Raw genomic sequence first — 23,533 nt, forward strand, 5'->3', positions numbered from 1 at the left:
CAGAGAAATAAAAGTTTGAAGGTACTCCAGGATGTTCACCCAGGTCAGTATTTCTAGACCTTCTATTTTGCACCCAGAGGAAAATATGAGTTTTATTAGGCTCTGGTTGACCAGTAGGCTTATTTTACTTCCTTTTGTCCAGAGGATTTCTGGGGTTCTGATTATTCTAGGTCATAGGATGGTGTTGTAGCAACTTTGTTGATGAAACAGATCAAGATAACTTCCCATCAAGTACTTTATTGATGTCACAAGGGAAAAAAGTGAGTGAACTGCATACCATAACCTACTTTTACAATGCAAATGTCACAAGTTAGAGCACAGGGGATATGACTAATTGCTTATGGCACGGGAAAAGTTATTGCAAGAGATTTAGAAGGCAGTAAAATAGATTATTACTATATATTTGCTCAGTAGTAATCACATGTTAAACTCTATTTTTTAAAAAACTTAAATTTGTCAGAACATATTTATTAAAAAAAATTGGCATTTTTTCTGAAAGGATTTTTTTTTTACAGTAATGTAGGGTAAAATCACTTTATGTCCTTCATAAATCACTTTATGTCCCTTTTACCCTTCTCTCTTTTGAAAATTCTTCTTTTTCCTCTTCTCCTTTGCACTTCTTTAATTTACAGTATTGCTGTGTGTGCATTCCTCAAGAAATGTGAAATGGAGCAAGAGGCTGTAACAGGGGAGGGAGGAATTCTAACAGCTAAACAGGTGCACACAGAAAATAAATAAAAAATGAGAAATCAGACCCCCTGGGTTCTATAAAAGGAGCATTTGCTGAATAACTAATTTGGTAGCCCTTGTGCCCTATGAATTATTGTTCTGATTTACCCACTTACACTGTCTAACAAACTCAAATTGCTTAACACTCTAATTATTCTGTATGCAACATGAGAAGAGTGTAACTTCTAACTCACCAGTTATTAAAGGTCTGAAGTGATTCTGCCTTTTCACTGTTTTTGTTTATTTTGTTTCAGTTTCCTGCTATGTTGAAGGACATATTAATGCTTAAATTTTGTTGCATTATGTTGTATTTTTAAATTTTGCCACACAATGCAATGTAATTGTTTAAATATTAAAATGGTTATTTTGAAATAATAATAATCTACACAAGATCCTCTATTTCATTCATTTACTAAAGATTTATTGAACATCTACTATTTATATCCCTACCTGCTATGTGCCAGTTTATACTGAAACTATAGCCATTTGAAAATTTTTACAATATTTCAGATCAGTCATTCTACATAATATATTCTTCAAGTTGTATCTTCCAATCTATTCCATCATTTTACTATTCACTTTCTAAGCATGAGCCATGAATAGCTAAAGCCAGTTAAATTTACAATAAAGATTTTTTTTTTTAAAAAGGAATTATCTGAATAGACACTTCTCCATAGAGGACGTACAGATGGCCAATAGACATATGAAAGGATGCTCAATGTCACTAATCGTCGTCACTAATCATCAGAGAAATGCAAATCAAAACCACAATGAGATATCACCTCACCCCTGTCAGAAAGGCTGTCATAACTAAATCAACAAACAAGTGTTGAAAAGGATGTAGAAAAAAGGGAACCCTCATGCCTTGTTGATAGGAATGCAGTTTGGTGCAGCCACTGTGGAAAGTAGCATGGAGTTACCTCAAAAATTAAAAATGGAACTGCCTTATGACCTAGTGATTCCATTTCTGGGATGTGTCAGAAGAAACCCAAAAATGAATTGGAAAGAATATATGCACTTCTAATTTCACTGCAGCGTTATTTATAATAGCCATGATTCTATTTTCTTAATATCTCTCAAAATTATCTAATTCTAACTCTAACACTATCACCTTAAACCATGTTTCCATCATTTTTCACCTGGTCTCTTGAGGAATTGTTTTAGTTTTCTATGCTATGTAAAAAATTACCACACATTTAGCACCTTGTAGCCATATGTGTTTATTGTAGGTTCTCTGTTCAGTGAGAAGTGGATTTCAGGGTCCTATTCTAACCTTATTCAGGTTGCTGGCAGAATTCAGTTCCTTGTGATTACAGGAAGGGGGACTCTCCTGTCTCCCTCGCTGTTGGTCAGGGAATGCTCACAGTCCCTAGATCTGACCCTCAGGTCCTTGGTATGTGGTTATCTCCATAGGCAGTTACAATATGGATGTTTGTTTCTTCAAAGCCAGCAGGATAATGTGTTCTGCTTTAAATTTCTTCTCTTGGGAAAATACTGACCCCTTTTTAAAGGGCTTTTTAGAAGGACGCTCATTAGGTCAGGCCTGGGATAATCTCTCCTATATTGATTTCAAAATTAACAGATTAGAGACCTTAGTTATATCTGCAAAATACCTTCACATTTGCCATACAACATAACCTAATCATGGGGGTAAATCCCATCATATTCATACATTTTACCCTCATTCAAGGTGAGGGGGTTACAGGGGGTGTATATGTAAGAGAGTGAGGACTTTGGGGGCCATCTTATAATTTTACATTCCAAAATTGTTAATTAGTACCTAAATGCATTCTGACCAATTCCATTCTTCAATGCTGAAAGAATCATCTCAAACATAACTTTTATCGTTTTGTTCCCTAAATTAAACTATTTCTCCTTCCCATTGTTGTTGATATTAAAAAAATAAATACATTTTTACAGGAACTATAATAACTAGCAGGGTCTCTGGCCCACCTCATCTCTCCAGCTATGTCTTCTACCAGGTTCTTTTACTCCCTGCATTTCAATCAAACTGATTTTCTCTTGGTTCCTTTATTTATCATGTTCCTTCTCCCCAAAGGGCATTTTGCATTCCCTGATGTCTTTACCTGGACCTTTCTTCTGTCCCTTTTCATCTAGCTATTCTGACTCATTCTCCAGATCTCACATAAACTATTTCTTCCTTTTATAGGTACTCTTTGTACTATGTACCTTTTCGATAGCACTTTTCAAAGCTGAAATTTTCCTGTGTTGTGAAGGGCATACTGTTTCCTCTACTAACTTTCCTCGGGCAGGAACCAATGTGGGTTCTTACAGCCTGTGTACCCCTGTGTTTGGGACAGTAGCTTGCACAAATTCACTAAATATATGTTAACTAATTAAATAAATAAAAGTTTCTTGCATGTCATATTTTATATTTGGTTTTGAAAAGAAATATATTTTCTATTTATATATGTTTATGTATAATTAATATTTTAAAGCATAATTAATGGTTATCATTTAATAGAGTATATATGGGAGTACTGTAAAAGTGGTTGTGTTTGTCAATATTCATGGTTCAGATTTTGAGCAATTTAAAACAAACTGTTTAATATTTCAGTCATGAAGAGTAAAGCATTCAAAGGCATATGAATATATTTGTAGAGAAGATGTTTTAATTATAGGTTTATATTTTATTTATCTTTTAAAAATATATTTTTATTTATTTCAGAGAGGGAGAGTGAGATAGAAACATCAATGATGAGAGAGAACCATCAATCAGCTGCCTCCCACACTTCCCACACTGGGGATAGAGCCCATGAGCTGGCATGTGCCCTGACCAGGAATCAAACTGTGACCTCCTGGTTCATAGGTTGATACTCAAGTACACCAGTTGAACTAATTGTAGGTTCTTAAAAAAGAACTATACTCTGATGTGCTGTGAAGATTTGAAAGGCGTCTTAGTATTAAAGCTGGAGATGTAATAAATCTAGTTGAAAAGATAATAACAAAAAGTAAAGCTCCAGAAACTGACATAGGCTAATTCAAACCTTTTTTACTTTTAAAAAGTAATGAACCACATTGATTTCACTTTTAATCTGATTAACTCTTCTTTATGAAACTGCATTTACAATATCCCAAGCTAAAATTTGAATATTTATTTGAATAGGAGAAGAAATGTGTAAGGGAAAGAAATCCTGCCAAATCCAATGCCTACCAAAGAGATTTTTTTATTAAATATGAGTGATTGCTTAATTCACCATATTTTGCAGATTAAGTTTTGTTAATTCTACTTTTTCAGGTTTCATGTCCAAAGAAGCAAATTCAGGACCCATCTCTGTACCGAAGTATTCTGAAATATATGACCCTGACTACTTTCTGCTTTAAAGGGTATCAAACTGGGGGAGGAAGCACTCTCAATAGTCACTAATATTATTTCTATTTTAAAAATATTTTAGCAATTATAAGCTATTTTCTTATGTTAGTGGATGTGGTGGATGATATGATTTCTTGGGGAATAAATAATACTTTTGAAGCAAAGAACTACTTTCCAAACAAGATTGCTCTTAGGACACTTTGTGTGAAAAATTAAAATCCTATTATTGTCTTATACATTTAGAATTTTTATATCTTCTAGATGAATTGATCGTTTATCATTATGCAATGTTTTTCTTTATCCCTGCTAATATTATTTGTTTTGATGTCAACATTCTGTAATATTGATATACCCACTCCAACTTTCTTTTGATTAGAATTTACATGATAGAGCTTCTTTGTATTCTTTTATCTTTACCCATGTTTTTATGTTTAAAGTAGATTTATTATAGACATACATAAGTGAGTCTTACAGTTTTATCATATCTATCAATCTTTGCCTTTTAATTGGGGTATTTAGGTCATGTATACTTAATGCAATTATTGATATGGTTTGATTTAAAACTGTCATTTTGCTAGTAGTATTTTGCTTGTCTGATTTTTTCTGCTCCCTTTTTCTTCATCTTTTACTTTTGGGTTACTTGAGCATTTTTAAATGATTACATGATTGACTTACTTGTTATTACTACCGCTTTTTAATTTTTCAGTGGTTGCTTAAAGGTTATAACATACATCTTTAACTTATCAAGGTCAATCTTCAAATAATATTCTTCCACTTTTCACATGTAGTATAAGAATATTATAATAGTACACTTTAATTTCTTCCCTCCTATCCTTTGCTATTATTTCTAAATATGTTATAAAACAAGGAATACATTTATATTCTTGCTTTGCTTTAGAAAAATTAATAATCTTTTATATAAATTAAAAACAATGAACAAAGTCATAGTAATTCTTATTTCACAAATCCTGATAATTTCACTTCTTGTTTATATCAAATTTCCAGCTGGTTTCATACTCCTGCCTGCAGAACTTTTCTGATATTTCTTGTCATGCTAGTCTGCTAGCAACGAATTTTCTCAGGTTTTGTTTGTCTGTAAAAGTCTTTATGTAACCTTCATTTTTATTTTACACAAAGAAGTCCAAAAGCAGCATGGATCCAGGGATGATTAAACCAGTAATTCAATAGCATCATCCAGCATCCAGTTTCTTTCTATCTTTAGGCTCTTCTGTCCTGGAAATATTGGTTCTTATCTTGCACTTTCATAATCATAGCATAACTGGATCAGTCCAAAGAATCTCATGCTTATCAATCTGAACATCTGAAAGAGAATGTCCTTTGTTCCTTTCCTAGAACACCAAGAGAAGATTTTTTTCCCCATTAACACTTTGGTTTAGGTTAACGTGCAAGGCTACCATGATAAAAGTGCAGTTGTGAAAGTGTTGAAATGAGCTGTTTAGTAGTCAACCATCAGAATCAGCCAAGAGCTATCCTCATTTTTAATATTTCAACATGATAATAACTAGGTTTTATACAATTTTTTGGGTTTATTATTCATCTTATAGAATGAGATTTCTAAAAGGAAATTGATTGTAAGACATTTTTTTTTTCTTCAGTCACATAAGAAAGGAAATTGTATAGATCAATGATGTATTAAGGTCCTCCCACGTTTTGAGGATGTTTAGGGGGTTTTGATGGCATGTTTTCTCTCAGAAAGCCACAGGCAAACAAGTATAAAACATCACCTCCAAGTATATCCTTTGATTTTACAATCAAAACCTTTCATATCAAAAACATACTTGCAAACAATGGAAATGGATGCAATTTCAATACCTTGAAGGAGAGTCAACCTAAGATAAAATGAGAAGTTAATGCAAAGACATATGTAAAACTAAGGTCTTTTTTGAAAAATTCCAATATATTGATGTTTAGAAGTCTATTACCAAATTAGTATTGTGTCGCCTTGGCCCAGTGGCTCAGTTGGTTGCAGTATCACCCGTACATCAAAAAGGTTTCAGATTAGATTCCTGGTCATACGAGAGGCAACAGATAGAATTTTTTCTCTCACATTTCTTCCTCTCTCCCTCTCTCCCTCTTCCCCTTCCTCTCTTTCTAAATCAATAAACATATCCTTGGGCGAGGATAATAAAATTAGCATTTTGCTGACTTTTGTATAAGTTTTGAAATTAACCAATATATGCCTTATTCCCCTGAGATTATAATATCTGAAACTTCGTCTCAGAAATAAATGTGAAAGTGCTTAATAGCATCTTTAAATATCACAGATTCATAAACAGTTGTATGAGGTAAAAAAACAATAACATTCTTCTGATGTGTTTTTTAGTTTGTTAGTGTACTTATCAAATATCTGCACAGCCTCAGTTAAACATTTTGTCAGAAAAGGAGTTTACAGTCTCCCAAAGAAGACCAGTTCAAATAATAAGTTTCTTTTTTTGGGGGGGTGTACCATATTACTTTATTTGAAGGAATGATACAAATGAAAGAACATAAGTGGATGATTTGGTACAAGTTACAGAAAAATAAAGGGAACTCCAACATGCATACTGGTTTGGTGACCAGGGAAGTCACCTCCATTGCTATGGGAAGCCAACCTGAGGCTTAGCTCTCTTCATTGTCTCCCAGGGTGTGCCTGTCAAAGAGATGCTTGGCCATGACAATTTCAGGGGTCCCTGAAGTTGATTGTCTGGTTATCCAATTCCTTAATGTATTTCACTGGCTTATTCAGGTAGTGAGTCTCAATGAAGTCACACAAATGAGGGTCACTTTTGCCAGTGGCCAGTTTGTGCAATTTCTGTAGTGACTGATTCACACTTTTTTTCCAAGAGTAATGTATACTCCATTGCAGTTAGCCCATTTTTCAAGTTGTCACCTTTTGGTTTCTTAATATCCTAAAGGAAGATTTGGCCACATCATTGGTTCTGCAGCTTCATCAGTTTCTCAGCACATTCTCTCTCCTTGTGAGATTGGTGAAGAAAATATTTGGCAAAGTTCTTCAAAGCCACATCATCCTGGTCAAAGTGGTAAGACACTGACAGGTAGATTAGGAAGCATAGAGCTCCAGGTGGGTCTGGCGGTTGATGGTGGCCTCTGAGAGCCTAGTGCAGTGATGGTGAACCTATGACACGCGTGTCAGAGGTGACACGTGAACTCATTTTTTTGGTTGATTTTTCTTTGTTAAATGGCATTTAAATATATAAAATAAATATCAAAAATATAAATCTTTGTTTTACTATGGTTGCAAATATAAAAAAATTTCTATATGTGACACAGCACCAGAGTTAAGTTAGGGTTTTTCAAAATGCTGACACGCCGAGCTCAAAAGGTTCGCCATCACTGAATCATGTTTCTATGGTAAGCCATATTTGCTCTTCATACTTTCAAGCCATGTGCCGCCCTTTTGCCCTTTGCTGTAGTGTGCTGGAGCTGGTATTGATGTGCTTGGGAAAGCCATATAAATACTAAAACGATCATAAAAGTAGTAGTTACTGTATACGCTGCATATGTATATCTATCTATGTATACATTTAAGGTTTCAGATTAGATTTCTGGTCATACGAGAGGTAACAGATAGATTTATACCGTAATCACAAATGATATTTCTATAAAATTGTTAGCATAGGTATACCCTTGACTTTGGGGAATGTAAGGACACATACAATATCTAATAGCTAGTGCTTTAATAAAAATTATTTGAATTAGTCTTGCGTAGTGAAGTATGACTCATTCTTTAAGACTTCAAAGTTAATGTAGTAAAGAAAACAACAATTCTATTCCCAATAAATTTTCTACTCAATGTTTTATGACTTTGTACATTGAAAATTTATTGTTGGTATGAAAATATGTGATTTCTATGTTGTTTATTCTTTGTTTTTAACTCCTATCTGCTTAGATAAATATAAACACTCTATCAATAAAAATTATGTCTTCTGAAATTAATTTTTTCTTTGTTAAAATAGAATTTTAACTTCTAGCATAGAATCCTAACATCTACCTTAGGCTGAAAATGCCCAGGATTTTTATTTTAATTCACCAAATATCTACAGAAACAGATGTCAAGATAAATTACAAAATGTTAGTCAAGATTTAGGATAATTCAAAAGCATATGTGACTACAAATGTAAAATATCCAGACATACTTTTATATATAGGCCTAACAAAATATAAGTGCTTATAATTAAGAATAAGTCAAATAGCCAAAATACTTAATCAGATTGTGATGTAAGTACAGTAAAAATTTAGAACAGCTTCAATACTGTAATTTGTTCATTTATTACTTGTTTGTAATGTGACTATTAAAAGTGCTGTATTTTCTTTTAAAGTAACTTAGTCTCCACATTTGGGCAAAGAAATGTTGAATATATATGTCCACCAAAAGACTCTTTATCTAACCTAATAATCTCCAAAACCAACACAGGTGAATAAAACTTATGGCCCAATTGTAGGTGTTTTTCACATATTTTAGGAGAATGGAGAGTACAGAAGAAGTCCTGCAGAGACAAATATTTGCTATATATTAATACATACCCTCCCAGTGGCTGGGAGGAAAGTTTTAATTCCCACCACATAATGGTCCATTTGCCTCGAGTGTTTCAGAATGGTTCAATAATCACTAGCCATGTGTGTAGTTTGTTGAATTATTTAAGCTTATTTCCAGGGGGAAAAAAAGACAGGGAGGAAGGCAACTGATTCAATGCAAATGAAAAGCTTTTGAAGCTCCCTATGGTGAAGATGTGATTACAGTCAGACAGTTAATAACGTAGACTTAGAAAAATCTGAAGGTTTTAAAACTGTCTGGCCAGTCAGTAAATGAGGTTTTTCCACACTATCGACCAACTGCCATGCGTCGTAATGGTTTCAGATCTGTTTGGAGTTAGAGTGGACCCACAAATGAAGCAAGAATACCACCCCCTGTACTTTCGATGATTAGGAAAAGTAGTTTGTAAACCTTAACTGTTTTCCTTTGGATTTGGGATTGAGTCTTTAGCACAAACGGTTTAAGAGCCATGCACAATGAGCGCTGCTCTCTGAAAACCCAGAGATAGAACGTCAATTGGTGATGTGCAAAGTACCTGTATGATGGCCTGAGGTCTCTCTTAAAATGACCACAACCCCTCCACCCATGGACATTCACTGCATGTTGTACAGCTGCCAGAGACCTTCTGGGCGGCAATATTTGTTCTGGTTATTAGATCAGATTGAAATAGAAATTTGGAACCTAAGATTTTATTTTAGCTGTTACTCAAAACCCAATAGACATAAGTGTAAAAAATACATTTTTACTTTGTAAAATGTTTATTTACTATTCATAGGGTACAAACTTTTCTTTGTCCACAAATCTCTGCATAGATGATAGATACTTTAGTGAATTTCATAAAGATATTTTGATAACTAGACAAGTGTTAAATGTTTGAATTCAGGAAATCTTTGTTTCATCTTTTGTTTATATGGGTGTGTTTTTTTTCATCGGGGGTAATTATTTAATTTTTTTAAAATGTATTTTTATTGTTGAAAGCATTACAGATGTCCCCCCATTGACTCCAGGTCTTCACTGCGCACTATTGTCTGTGTCCAGGGGTTATGCATAGATGCATACGAGTTTTTTGGTTACTCTCTATCCCACCCCCAAATTCAGGGAGTATTTGAGTTATTGATATGGTGGTTATAAAGAAGTTTGAATTTTCTTTGAAGAAATTAAAGTAATGTCAGGTATTACACTGAGTTGAGCAATGATGACTATAAAATTTGCTCTGAGCTCTGTGCATGAAATTTTCTCCCTAGTCTCAAAATTCAGTTTAAATGACCAGCTTCCCTAAAACTTTATGTGTCATTTACTTTATTGCCATTTGCAAGGATTATAAAAGAAACCATATTTTTAATATTTTACCTTATAAGAGATTTTGATGTTCTACTGCAATGATTTCCTTATGAGAATTGTTGTAGTTATTAAAATTAAGAGGTTTGTCCTCAGGGCCAAAGACAGCCAGTTAAATGTATTTGTAGTAACCCTATTTTTGGTGTGTATCTGTGTTTCTTTAATTAAAGAAAAAAAGGAATATTAACATTTCCAATCATCTAAGGGAAACCTTGAACTTCTGGAGATAAGCACTGAACTTGCTTCTCCGTTAGTGAAGGTGTAAAATTTTGGTAGTTTTATATTCATCCTCAGAAAAATTTTATTATTCAGTTCTCCTTTAAACATGTAAAATCCCATAAATCATGCAAAAATAATCCTTAAAGTAGAAGATGATCAGTTATATAGCAAATGCAATATCTTTAAATATTCTATCTCATGCTCCTTAACCACATTAATTAATAGTATGATACTTATCTTGGAAAAAGGCCCACCCTTTAAAAATGTTTTGTGAAAGCTCTATTATTGATGGAGTTTACTTCTTAAATTTAATAAGCAGCTTGCTCCATGCTGCACTAGAAGCATGAAATCTACCAGTTACTCATTATGTATAAAGATTATTTTCAAATTAGAAATGAAAACAGTTATTTTTCTTTTAATATGGTTTTTGCTTTTCCCCTTAAAAATAAAGACTTGGAAAGAAAAAAAACTAGGAAATACTAATGTCTTATCATTGGGAACTATTTGAAGCTTAACTGATTTTGCATTAAAAACATAATTAACTTTTTAATTTTTTTTCTTGAGCAACTACACAAGAGGACATTTGTGTGCTGCTATTTGAGTAAATTTCCACATAGTAATATTATTTATACCAAAGAGATAAAGCATTCTCTTATTGAACATCACAGTTGAAAATAATATTTTACCTTCACAATATTTGGTGAATTCTCCTCCTTATTGTAACATTTGGTTTCAATCTATCAAATTTTTTTTAATCAGGATTCAGAATGTTTAATTGGCGTTAAGAGCTCAAATTGTTCAATTTGATATAACTACTATTTTCTTTTGAAACTGCCACATAAACAACCTTTCCTTCTCTAAGATTATCAATATTTGATTTATATCTACACAGTAAAATTTTAAAAATGTATCATTTATAAAATTATATACTCACACTCTGCTCCAAAGTAATATAATATTATAAAGAGAACAGGCAATAGCATCCACAACCACGATTGGAAAATTGACGCTCTTTCTATACAAATCAGAGGTCTACATTAATACTGGATAAAAATATTTCTTTACATGACTGTAATGACCAACATTAGAATCTGTAAAAAACGTCAAGGATTTAGCTTTGGAAAATTCTGAATGTGAGCTTTTAACTCAAAATCGTATTGCTGTCATTAGTAGAGTATCTGTTTCTATATTATATATGCTTAAATAAATTAGATAAATGTGATTATTCCTCAGGAAAACAAAAATGTAGAGCATATAAACAGCCGAGTTTAGTATCATTATATTAACTGTTTCCTGACAACATGAAAATAAGCAAATTGGCTACGTTTAAAAGGAAACTGAAACCAGACAACCAATGGGTCAGGCTGCCTGTAACAAAACCACTATTTTCCAAGTTTTATCTGGCTACATATGGATATAACAAAATTAAAAAGTGCTTAAAAATTAATATGACCTAAAAGTAATTGAACTTAGTATGTGGACTAAATAATACAGAGTGTTTTCTTTTCCACGTGAGATTTTGGTGCAGACATATGTGTTTCTCAAAGTTAATATGTGTCCTTTTGTGAAATATTAGTTGAAAAATTTGCCTAAATAATATGAGCTACTATATTTTATAGATACTATAAGAAGAAAACTTCAGCAAAAATTGGATAAGGCAGCCCTAAACGGTTTGGCTCAGTAGATAGAGCATCAGCCTGCAGACTCAAGGGTCCCAGGTTTGATTCCAGTAAAGGGCATGTACCTTGGTTGCGGGCACATCCCCAGAGGGAGTGTGCAGGAGGCAGCTGATGTTTCTTTCTCATCGATGTTTCTAACTCTCTATTCCTATCCCTTCCTCTCTGTAAAAAATCAATAAAATATATATTTTAAATTTATAAAAAAGAATTGGATAAGGCAAATATAAGTAGTAGTTCCCCCCTTCCCCAAATAAAAGAAAATATCAGAAACTTCAATATAATTCATGCAAATTATGTATTGAAAGGAAAATTATAGAATATCATTATTTTGTATTTACTATGTGAACAGAAACTTACTATTTAAATTAGTTTAATATATTTCCAATTAAGTCACTTAATATACTATGTAAGTAGAATTCAATCTAAAACATCACATGACCATTTTTTGCCTCAATGTATTCCCAGTAAAAGAAATGAGTAGAAACAATTTGATTGCAAAATTCCTGTACTTTTACTATGAATAATAGCTTTGCATTACTACTTTCACTAGATTTTGAAGTTGCCATTCCCCACTAGGACAACTAATTTTGGTTAGAAGATGGATTGCTGGCAAATATCGGCTTCAGCACATCCAGAAACTGCATGTGGTTAAAAAAACAAAACAAAAACTAAGTCTCCTTCACTGGTATTGGTGTGAGAACTGAAGTGGGGAGGCGGGGAGAGGTTTTTAATTGATTCTTAGAATCCAGAGAGTTGAAAAGGTCAGTATGCAAAGTAATCAAAAAAGTGCACACCAAATTCTAAACTAGGGAAGGAAACAAACCTGGGTAAGATGAGTGCAAGTTTTTTGTTTGCTTGTTTTTCACAGGATGATAGAAAAGTTTCTATACTTAAGACTCTAAAGCACTTCAGAAATATACCTGCTTAGAATAGTAAAATGTATTATTTGCCTTATTCAGGTGGGAGGGTCCCTATGAATAACAGGTGTGACTTAACTTGTACTGCATTACAAGACTAGGTTGTTCATTCATAAAGAAAGGAAGAAGCCAGAATGATAAATCAACAGGGACTCGTAGGGAGTTTTGTATTAGGCAGTAATTAAATGATAGTTCATGTTGCTTTCTTTCACTGGGAATCACATCCTTTTCACCTCTTCTCGGCTAAAGCAGACACATCCATTACGAGAGTCCATATAACACTTGTCAGATGCGATCAGCTCCAAGCCGCTGAAGGCCAACTGATGTGTACTCTCTTAAAGCGGGGTTTCTTCCCCACCCCCAAGCCCACTGTCCTTTCACGTGCATGCAACAGTCAGAAGGGATCACATCACCTAATGAAGAAAAACAGAAGCATATGGTAGGAAGGGGTCTCAGCAGGAGGTGACTCAAATACCAAGGCTTATACATAAACAAAATATATGCAAAACTGTGTGTTCATAGAGGCTGTCAGCTACAGATTCAGGAAATAATAAGCCTGCAAAGGCAGGCAGGCGTTTACTGTGACCACGGTTACCTAGGAGTCTGTATTTTATAAGTTTAATTTTTTTATTATTTGATAAAGTGGTGCACCAGAGCAGGCTAGTCCCCGATAGTTAATTATGCATAAGCAGTTGCAAAGTTCGTTTTTGCGGTATAATACTGAGCCACGTATTCTTCACAGTGTATTTTACTCACACCTACTGCAGACTTCCGCATAGCTGAACTGCAAACTGTAAGTGATTTCATCGCCCTCCTTTTAGCACCCCATCACTGTGCAAGGGTGAATGCTGAACAAAGTTTGTGAATTCACCGCACCTTTGTAACTGCACTGTAAGTGCCCATCTTTCCAGAGGTGTATTAATTAACATTTTTAGATGTGCACTGGGAATATTCGCCCTTATTGTTTCTTTCAAATTCACTTCTGTGCGAAGTTAATGGTGTTAATCAAAATCCCTTCTCCCGGTAATGGCTCTGATCTCGGGACTGCAGCTGCCCTGCTGCACCGAATCTTTATCATTTGCCAGTGAAAATGCACATTGTCCCCCCTTTTGACAACCCTAGTGCTATCGCTTTGTATAATCAGCTTGACTGGAACCTTCAAACTTGTGTGTCCCTTTGCTGTGAACATTTCAATATTCTGTGACGATCTGGTTAGAACCAGGGGATTTGGAAGGACAGCATTCAAAAACAGATTTCTAAAATATGACCCCAAGCATTTTGGTTCCAATGTTGACAAGAGCTAAAACAAGTTATTGTTCTAAACAGCAAAGGTGACATGGGCTCTCCTATGGACAGTTACAGTAAGGAAAAAAAAATACTAGTATATTATCTTCAAGTTGCGTTTTAAATTTGAGTATGAATAATCAACCTTATTCAACTTGAATATTTTGTATTTTATATGAGGGGTAATCATGTCTCTTAAAAATTACATTTTTAAATACATTTTGTTACCATTTACCATGTGTTCTCAATGTCAACTAAGGGAGAAAATAGAAATTAATGTATTTAATTAATTAATTTTGAGGATAATATTAAAACAGGTCATATGCTTTTATTTCTTAAAAAAGGATTTTTTTGCCGCCTGGTGTGGCTCAGTGGTTGAGCATCAACCCATGAAACAGGAGGTCAGTTTGATTACAGGTGAGGACACATGCCTGAATTGCAGGCTCAGTCCCCAGTAGGGGGCGTGCAAGAGGCAGTCGATCCATGATTCTCATCATTGATGTTTCTATCTCTCTGCCTCTCCCTTCCTCTCTGAAATCAATAAAAAAAATTTTAAAGAATTCTTTGCCTAAAAAGATGCCTAGAATTATGAGTTGCCTTTACAATTTAGTGTCTGTCACAGCCGTGGGCAAACTACGGCCCGCGGGCCGGATCCGGCCCGTTTCAAATGAATAAAACTATTGAAAAAAAAGACCGTACCCTTTTATGTAATGATGTTTACTTTGAATTTACATTAGTTCACACAAACACTCCATCCATGCTTTTGTTCCAGCCCTCCGGTCCAGTTTAAGAACCCATTGTGGCCCTCGAGTCAAAAAGTTTGCCCACCCCTGAGTCTAAAACTACGAATGCGATTTTTATGTGACAAAATTGGTGGAATAAAGTTTAACTTCCCCAATGCTCCAAGTGTTTCCTATCTATTTATTGACCTACTTGCCTCAGTGCATGAATATAAATGCATAGATGGCACTGTGAGCCGTTTTCTTTTGGAAGTGCTGTGAAGGTACCTAGCTGGGCTCTGACATAATCAGAATATCAGGGCCTCTGTATTAATCAATACTTTGAGCTAGAAAAGTTTCTGACCAAATACCTTCCTGTCAGTCTTACTGTTGATAGTAGCATGTGGGTAAAGGCCAGATCATTTTTAAAATGTTTGTTCCTGATTTTTACACTCATTTCATCCTAAAACTTTCATTTTGGGTAATTAAGGATATAAATAAAATCACAGAGCTTGGGAATTTGCATCCTCATGAAACACACACTCCTAAATTAGCATCAACTGGATCAAAATGAAGGCAGAATTAAACAAGTGGCAATTGACTGGAGACTAGTCAGGAACAAGTGATTGAACCTCAAATTCTGCTTCCAGTAAAAAAGTGGGCCATGTCTTCTTAGCAAGCTTCTCCAGGGACAAATATAGAGAACTGGATTGAGATATTTCTCAGAATCATTTTTTTCTTTGGCTATGATTCTTTAGGTGGATCTAAGACAGCTCTGCTTGGCCCAGAATTGTCCCAAATGTCCTTTTAGCTACTTCATTACAGGCAACAGGAAAGTCAGAGAGAGCAACTTCAGGCAAAATGTTGACTCCTCGTGGCATGCCTTTGATTCCAGTGTGAAAGGTACTCCCAGCATTCTGTTACGCCCCTAATTCATCTCCTATGTGCTCTTGTGTTAGCAAAAGCTTGGCCTGAAGTGCTTTTTTTTTCCTCCTGAAGAACAGCCTTTCAGACATTTCTGGCAATTTGGTTTTAAAATGTGGAATAAAGAGGCTATGTCGGCAGTGCCAGGGGGAAAAACTGCACTACACAATTACTGGAATAATTCAAAGTAGAAAAAAAAAGAAATTTCCCTGCATACTGTGGTCATTATATATTCTAGTTTAAAAGAGCTTATTGAAAAATATTTTTTCAGGAGGGAATAAATATTTCTGAGCAGTCTCTAGAATAGTTTTGAATGCTTGCTTATTTCTCTCCGTAACCCTTTGGAAAAGTCTTCATGAATAAAAAAATAAAATAAAAAAACTACAGACATCTAATAGTATCTTAACCCAATCCAAAACAAGCAAGCAAGGCTATCACTTACCATGTTCACAAATATGGTCAATTTCTAAACTTTTATTATTATATACCTCTGGATGGAGCATTTTCAGATTCTTCTCAATTACCATAATCATGTGTAGTAACAGATCATCTAATTTATCCTTCACTAAAAAAATATTTAAAGAAACTGACAAATTTTTCAAAATGAAAAATACATATGGCAGTAAGAATTAATATTGAAGACATGAGGATTCTTTCATAAAAATGAAAATTTTCATTTTAAATCATAATTAAATTTATTTGGAGATATGTGATGGTGTTATATAATATTTTAAATATTAGATATATATTGAGCACAAAAAGGCCAGATTTTTAAAAAATGAATTATTTGAATATAAACTTACATTTTTAACCTCATTAAAGTTAATGTGAATGAAATTAAATCCACTTTTTTCTTATATTACTAGGATTGCACTATATTCTATGGAATTTGAAAATGCTGAATATTTTCATATCTTATCTGATATTGTAAAGATGAAAAGGCTACTAATATCTGACTAGAGGCAGTGGCAGATACCAGCTGAACATATTTCACAAATTCCACAAAACAAGAACTTTGCGATTGGGCAAGAAATGTTGTCTTGTGTTGAGCTACTATCTCTTCTCAAAACAATAGTCTATCAAAGCCAACTCCACTGTGGCATTCCAGTTCCTTAGAACACACTTTAGAATACACCAGCACACACTGGATCTCTGACATTTCTAGATGTTTACCAAGCTTGCTGTTATGTCTTGTTTTACTAACATTCAGCTCACCCTGTTGCTACATAATGATTTACTTATTTTATTGTTGAAAGTTGTATAAAGACTTTAATGTCTAAAATATGAAAATATAAAATGCAAATGAACCTCTGGATCAGATTCTAATAAGCAAAGGGAATAAACATAGTTATATGTGTGTGTGTGTGTGTGTGTGTGTGTGTGTGTGTATATATATATATATACATATATATATATATATATCCCTTAAGAAAATGTCTAAATACAAAAACAGAAAAAAACACACATTGCATTTGATTGGTAGATTCGTACAACTTATTTTTATATAGAGGTGGCAAGGCTGAAGGTATTAGATGTTTTAGTATAAAAACACAAACACGAAAAAACCTTCCCCAAATACTATATGGTATCAGAAACAATATAAGAAGCAGTAAATTACTTTACATTATAACAGGAGTGTCAAAACATTTGGGGCTGCATTTACAAAAATTAACTTTAAAATAAATTTAAAACAACTTAGGTGTTTTAACAGTGACATTTGCAAAGCTCTAATTATTAGCTCCTAAAGTATACTTTTTGTATCCTCTAACAACATGTGTTATTTGACTAGTTGACAGATGTTTTAATTAGGAGAGCCTTAAGTTAAAGATTGTTTTGATAGAGTAGCTCCAGAAATTGGCAGTTTGGCACTACCTTTCAAAAAGCTTGAAATGTTGCTTTCAAAACAGACAAACAAAACCACCCACATAATCAATAACAATGACAATGATAATAATAATAGTAGTAAATGGGTCTAGTACAATTAGTTTTCTATACAGATTGTGGTTCATGTCACCTACTCTGTTCCTTTGACAGGTAAATGGTTGAAGGCAGAGACTTATAGATTTTACATCCAGCCCGTGAGGATTTTGACTGATTCCACTGAGCAGGCTCAGGTCAGCTAAGTCCTCCCTTTCAAAGCATCATGGGTGTCTCTGAGCATCATTGCAAGCTTGTCCTGGCAGTAAGCCAGGCTTCAAAAGCCTTTCACTGCAGTCACTGACTCACTAATGGGCAACTGCAGGCTTTCTGATTTTCCTTTCGTTTCATGTGTTCATTTGACATAAATTTAATTAAACCAAATCTGGTGTTAAAGCAAGACGAGATAAAAGTGATATGTCTCAAATTAAAGAACTGTGAAAAATACAGGAAACGGAACTATGCTTTTTTTTTAAAAAAAAAAATCTGTTTCTATAAAATATTGTCAATTTTCGTGAGCTCACTTCTTAAAGTCAGCTAAAAAAAAAAGATACCTGTATGCATTATTAAGAATAATGTGTATCCAGGGTTAGATGAAGGTCTTGGCCCCATATTCTCTGTAGTAAAACCTTTCATAGAATTCTTATATTTTCTTTCATTCTCACACTTCAGGTAGTCACCTCTTCACAGGATATAAGACAAGTCTGCCCTTCTTCTGGCTACATAGCTATAGTTGTTAGCCAGCTCAAAAGCATACAACAGCAGAAACATGAAAAGATCACATATTACATATAAAAAATCATCATTTTTCAAAGGTCTCTTTTGGTTTTTACTTAAGGCTAAAGAGGAGATTGTGAGAATGAAAAAGATCATGTTGCTTAAAAAGCTCCATTTAATTGCTTTGAATGTTGCTTTAGGAAACATCCAAGTTTTTCCTTTTAAATATCACTTTTTTTCCCATTAAAAGAAATCTCAGACTAGAAAATACACTATGCGAACTAAAAGCAATTTTGCAATCTTCCTCAAGAATGCTCAGCCTCATTCTCTGCCTTCTTGAAGCTGAAATGCTGCCACTTCCTAGGTCCCCACTGTTAGTCTCTGGATTTAACATGATTATTCTGAGCAAATACATACAAACTAGCAAGCGAGTGCAGTGTCCTGTGGACAAGAATCAGAAAAACCAAAAGTACTGAGCTAGCAGGTTGTGCGATAGAACGTAGATTTCCTTGAAGCAGGAAACAGTGTGTGGCATGTGGAACCCTCAGTCTTTCTTGCATCCCAACATTTTGGATGGTCGACTTCTTTCATTGCCAATAGAACTCAGATTCCTCCATACTCCCTGACTTGATCACTTTCTGTAGAAACCCACTGGAATTTAGACTCAGGGTTTAGGATCATCAAATCCTTCTGTAACCTCGTTCATATTAGAATTGAAAAAATTATGGGCCAACAAGATTAAGTGACATGTCCAGAGTTACACAATCAGATATCAGCACAGCTCAGACAAAATCCACATTTTCTGATTCCCTGATGAATGTTTTGGTTTTAGTTTTTTTTTGTTTTTTTTTTTTAGCACTGAGTGCTTCATTGTAACAGATCTTTTGGATTTTTCAAAATAAACCCTTCTTCATATCCTATATAATAAAAGGGTAATATGCAAATTGACCCTAACAGCAGAACCACTGGGAACGACTGGTCACTATGACACACACTGACCACCAGGGGGCAGACGCTCAATGCAGGAGCTGCCCCCTGGTGGTCAGTGCGCTCCCACAGGGGGAGCTTGCTCAGCCACAAGCCAGGCTGACAGCAGCCAGCACAGTGGTGGTGGTGGGAGCCTCTCCCACCTCCTCAGCAGCACTGAGGATATCTGACTGCAGCTTAGGCCTGTTCCCCGCTGGCAAGTGGACATCCCCTGAGGGCTCCCGGGCTGCCAGAGGGATGTCTGACTGCCAGCTTAGGCCCAATTTCCTGGGGGAGCGGGCCTAAGCCAGCAGGTGGACATCCCCCGAGGGGTCCAGGACTGCAAGAGGGCACAGACCAGGCTGAGGGAACCCGCCCCCCCCCCCCCCGAGTGCACAAATTTTTGTGTGCCGGGCCTCTAGTTTTCCCATGTTTGTCATGTCCCTGACCTAATAGAAAATATCTCTAATGGTATAGCTAGAATTAAAGCTAAGATTCTCAAGAGCCTCATATATTATTCTTCCTTTAGTCCTCAATGAATATCATTTGTTGGTTAGTCCTTTGGTTTTTGGAATTACTAATGGGGACATTTTAGGCTACAACTTATATAAAGTAGACATTACTCATGAAAGCAATTCAAGTTTTTAATAATAACAGTACAAAGCCTATATTTCACTAGATCCATATTATTATCCAAATAGAAAATATAGATCTTGGTATAGTTCCTCTTAGGCATAAAGCCTGTTTTTCAAAACTTTTTTAAATTTATTTTTAGGTATGGACCTAAGTTTATTAACTGCGTTATGTACTTTCTATATACATATGTATATATTTATCAATCTATATACACATTTGTAACATACTCCAGTTTTAACTGCTTTAAAATGTTTAATGAGACATTGACAAGGTCCACAATGATATCCTGTGTTAACATGGTTTTATCAGAGTCTGTTCAATGTAGTAAGTTCATTCAAAAAATATTCATTAAATGAATACTAAATACAATTCACTAAATACACAAGCAAAATGGAGAATCAGCTACTGGCCACTTAATAATCACTCTACCTAATAAAGATGTCATACTTATCTTATGGTATATATTATATTTTTTAGTAATTTCACATTGTTAAACAACACATGATTCAAATTTTTATAATTTTGCAGTTCTAGAATCCATAAGTATTTTGTCTTCATAAAGGCTGAACTTCTGGTGATAGACCTCGAGGTAGAAGTCCTATCAGATGCTTAAAATTTTAACAATGCTAGGTAATTGAATTCAGACTGTAATTAAGAATGTTTATGAATCTTACCATATTGAATATCTGATAGTTAAAAAATTTTTCTTTTAAATCACAAATACATTTCAGATCACTAATGTTAACCATAGTCACAAAAATAAAGTATCTTTATCCTCTAATAATGTAATTACTACACAATAGTCCTCAAAAATTTTTCCTTTCTTACTATATTGCAAACCTGTATAATCAAACATCTTTGTTAAGAGGGTAGAGCCCTAGCCAGTTTGGCTCAGTGGATAAAGCATCAGCCTGCGGACTCAAGGGTCCCGGGTTTGATTCCGGCAACGGCACATGCCGGGGTTGTGGGCTTGATCCCCAGTAGGGGCGTGCAGGAGGCAGCCAATGAATGATTTTCTCTCATCATTGATGTTTCTATCTCCCTCTCCCTTTGAAATCAATAACAATATATCTTTTTTTTTTAAAAAAAGAAGGTAGAATATATATTTTTAAGTACCTTACACGATTCCTAAATATTTGAAAGATTATATTTCTGTTTCTAAAATGGTTTTACATAACAAATTGAATGTCTCTTCAAATATTTAATAAGTGAATATTTGGGAGTTTCATTTTTAAACCTTTTATATTAATTGATAACAAAAATTAAAGCTGCAGATGTCCTCAGCACAACATTTAGAAAAGCAGGTAAAATGTTACTCTGCACAGGTTTTAAACTAATGGAACCTTGTTGCAGGACAAAATCTTTGAAAAAAAAAAAAAAAGATTCCAAGATTCCAAAGGTGCCAGAAATTCTGTATGTCCCCATGAAACTTTTTTTTTTTTGTAAGATTTTCAACAGTAATAAAAGACTGCCAACAAATTAGCATCAAAGATTTATTTGGATAATTATGAAAAACTATCGGTTCACCACTTGTTCATGGTGTTAAGAAGAAAATTGGCCCTGACTGGTTTGGCTCAGCGGATAGAGCGTCAGCCTGCGGACTCAAGGGTCCCAGGTTCGATTCCGGTTCAAGGGCATGTACCTTCGTTGCCGGCACATCCCCAGTAGGAGGAGTGCAGGAGGTCGATGTTTCTCTCTCATTGATGTTTCTAACTCTCTATCCCTCTCCCTTCCTCTCTGTAAAAAAAAATCAAGAAGAAAATTGCTGACAAGGTGAAAAAAGTAGAGTTCAGAAAAACAAGAATTTCAAAAATAATTTGTAGGAATTGGGTCTAAAAATTCCATCTGTTATTTAATCTCATTACATGGCATTTCATCGCCAATATTTAGCCTTTGGGTTAATGTCTTGGCAACCATTATTAGGCAACTAGTTCCTGAAAATGATTGAAAAATGTAGGCTGATCCTTGGCAGAGTCTTCCTCTCTTGTTAAGAATTTAGACAAAATCTAAGGTTTGGTGCTTGAAATTCTAAACTTCCTCAGAGTAAAATTATGGTGCAGAGTACCCAGTACCAAACAAGACATGACAAGTAATTTTTTTTATAGCAACCAACGTTTGGTAACATCTGGATGAATGGTTGTCTTTATAAATCTATGCTCTTCCCCACCCCTTTGCATCATATTTGGCATCATATTAGATAGAGTCAGCCTTTCACTCATAATTTTGTCTGGGTCACACAGCATAATTTCTCCTCCTCCTCCTGCTCCTCCTCCTCTCCCTCCTTAAATAACATCTTCATATTGGATTGCAACAGAATCTCAGAACTGTGTGGGTTGACTTTTGATTGATTTGCAATAAGCAATTCTTAACCTGAAATTTCAAACCAACCACTGCTTAACCCTTAGGTCAAGTTATTTATCTGATTTATGGACAAAAGTAGGCACCCCACAAGCGCTCAGACTCTTAATTCAGTGCTATTAAATGCTAATTTATAAATATATACTTGCATATTTATATACAATAGACACATCTAGTGTTTAAACATTTAAATGTTTAGACTTTTAAAAACAATTATAGCCTCCTCTCAAATATGTTCTGCACCTCTCACAAACAGAAGTATATTAAAGAAAGGTGGTAACAAAAACATGAATTTGAGAAAATAGACAATCAAGATCTATACCCCAAATCTGTTTCTTGAATAGTGATCAATAAATAGAATTTCTTTTCTGTCATTAGATTCTGGGAAAGGATAAGGATCTGCTTACCATTACATAGGTGCAGTGAGGAGATAGATTTATCAAATCATAGTCAAAACAAATTTTCCCATAAAGAGTCACCAAAAGTGGTTAATTACTATTAGTAGTTCTATGTGGCAATCAAATAACTTATGTGAGGCTGCCTGTTTAATACCATCTCCAACAACTTTCTCTACACAAAAATATATTTCATATTGTAAACTGCTTATTTTCCAGAATGAGTTTGCTTCACAAATTGTGAATTTAGCTTTTTAAGTGCATATAAAGTTAGATATGGCTTAAGTGATGCGCTAAATAAATAAAACATAAAGGATACTGTCTATCTTTTATGGCTGCAGAAATGAACTACCTCCAGATTTCAGCCCAGTTGGCACAAGGATAATGCTATGCAGTAATTCACGTCTGAAACAGCTTCACTGATACCATTTAAGCTTGAGGTATATTGGCAGAGCCAGGATATGACTAAACTAAATTTGGCTTAAGCCACCTATTACTCATGCCCTCTTTCTACTGCATTCACACTCCAATTAACAAACTGTGTATGACACACACACATATATTTATAGTTTATATTTTTCCTGTGTTGGCAATGAAACTTAAAATTACTTTCTGTAAGCTGTGAAAATCTTCCATTTGAATCTATTTGATAAGCTTGGCCTCAGAAGTGATGGGGTGCATGGGTTTTTCCTGTTCGTCCTAGAAAAGAGTTAAATTTGTACCTATTACCTCTATCCCATTACCACTTCCCACTCCTCTGGGATAATGATCATCCACATCCTTTGCATAATAACTAACACGCAGAAGGAGGCTATGTGCCAAAAATCGCATGCTCTACTATCATTT

At 34.5% G+C, this 23,533-nt stretch overlaps 1 pseudogene; it reads right to left on the bottom strand.

Annotated features, from left to right (window-relative positions):
• Nucleotides 1-6,682: 6,682 nt before the first annotated feature.
• LOC132212717 (ferritin heavy chain-like) lies at nucleotides 6,683-23,518 on the bottom strand (annotated as a pseudogene).
• Nucleotides 23,519-23,533: the final 15 nt, after the last annotated feature.

Source organism: Myotis daubentonii, chromosome 11, assembly GCF_963259705.1.
Source record: "Myotis daubentonii chromosome 11, mMyoDau2.1, whole genome shotgun sequence".
NCBI classification, from domain to species: Eukaryota; Metazoa; Chordata; class Mammalia; order Chiroptera; family Vespertilionidae; genus Myotis; species Myotis daubentonii.